The sequence below is a fragment of the Nymphaea colorata genome, unplaced genomic scaffold (genome assembly GCF_008831285.2).
Source record: "Nymphaea colorata isolate Beijing-Zhang1983 unplaced genomic scaffold, ASM883128v2 scaffold0440, whole genome shotgun sequence".
NCBI classification, from domain to species: domain Eukaryota; kingdom Viridiplantae; phylum Streptophyta; class Magnoliopsida; order Nymphaeales; family Nymphaeaceae; genus Nymphaea; species Nymphaea colorata.
In genome coordinates this window covers 13,518-15,448 of record NW_022204946.1, presented here as the reverse complement: position 1 = coordinate 15,448, position 1,931 = coordinate 13,518, and positions in this window count along the sequence as shown.

Below are 1,931 nucleotides of genomic sequence, written 5' to 3'. Positions count from 1 at the left end.
GAGAAGGCAATAGTGACGCTTTCCTTCATGACATCCCCCAACTGGCCAGTAACTTCTATCTTTTGCTTCTCTGAACGGTAGAGAATGGCTTATACTGTAGCACCTTGCCTCCCATTTGCGTCCAAGCCATTCCATTTACCACTCCGATGCCATTCCAAAGGTCGGTTTTGTGGAGTTTTCCCAAGTATTGTTCAACTTTTTATTTGGTGATGACATCTTTGACTCCTTTTCGAGCTACTTTCCTGCATATCTTCGATAACTTCCTCTAAAGCTCCCTCACTCCAAGCTCTTTGAGTATTTCACTATTCTTTTAATCCCTCATTTTCGAATTAGATCAATCCTTCTACTCCATTTTCCTTAATCTGAAGAGGAATCAGATGGTTTCTAGCTATTTATATCTTCTCCTATCTGCTGTAGCCTGGCACTTCGATCAGCTCGAGTCTGTTAAGCAGAGGAGTGGACAGCTAGAGGGAATTTGCTGTGCAAATGAACATAACTTTAGACAGATCGACGGGAATGGATACATAATGATCCACGAATGAGCTGTTTTGCGATGGATCTAGAATCTAGAGTAAGGCATGCTCCGGGTCCCCCTTGTAGCTCTTTCCGATCTTCTATATTTCGTCGAGTAGAATAACAGGATTGTTGGACTTTGCCTTAATTAATGCTCTGATGATGGCTCCAGGAAGAGCTGCTACGTATGTCCTCCTATGGCCCCTAAGCTCAGCTTCGTCATTCATGCCTCCAAGCGAAATCCTCGTAAAGCCCTTTCCCAACGCTCTGGCGATTGATTTGCGATTGATGTCTTGCCAACGCCGGGTGGACCGTGCAGACATAAGATGTTTCCTTTGGAGTTTCCACTTCGGAACTTAACGGCTAAAAATTCTAGAATTCTCTATTTCACATCTTTCAGGCCAGTATGGTCTTCTTGCAAAATCTTCTCAGCTAAAGCGATGTCCTTCACGTCTTCTGTGCTTTCCAGCCAAGGAATTTCGAGCAAGGTTTCAATATACTTTTGCGAGACTGACTTGGAGCTTCCTGACCCATATTTTTCATTTATTTATCGATCTAAATCCTCACATTTTCGGGTAATTTCTTAGCATTGATCTTATCTGTGAGTTCATTAGTGCCAGGATAGCCTGGTGGTTTGAATCCTCCCTAGAATAGGGGTTTCTTTTTTTGCCGTTCATTTCCTTCTCACTTCTCCTCAATGTTAATCACCCCTTTTGAGTTTTCTGTCTTTTCAATCAGGTAGGAGATGAGAGTTTCGATACGGTTTTAATGTTTGCTGAGCTGGATAAATCTTAATTTTTCCTGGTAGGGAATTTAAAGTTCACTGATGGCCTTGTAGATGATTTGTTGAGGCTTGTTTCGCTATCAAGCCGATCCTTGAGGGCCTCTGCTTCTAGGTTCCTCATCTTACACTCATAGTAAGTCTTCAATTCTTTCTTTAAATTTTGAACCAAGTTCTTTTTTTCGAGAGTATTCTCACGTCTTTGGTGAGTTAATCTGTGAAAATTTCAATATTGGCAGTCAATCGGCCATCCTACTTGTTCAAGGAGAGGATCTTAAACCTTCATTATTTGATCTTTACCTTGAGAATGTTAGGCCCAGATAATTGATCATGATGCTCTTGCTCCTTTCGAAAAAAGGATGAGGGGATATGATGTCAGATTTCTGGATTTTAAGCAGAGTCCCGTATCTGGAGTATCCATCAATTTTCTATATATTTTTGTGGTCTTTATGATCTTCTAATTTGTGACAAATCCGACCAAATTATCGTAGTACTCGGCTAGATGATAAGAGATGTACGATTGTAGGCGTTGGAACTGATGGTGAAGCGGTATTCGTGGTAGGGGAAGATGACCTTGCCGTCGATGGCGTAGATGTAGACGTTTTGTCTTTTCATTATTAATAATTATATGGGCAAT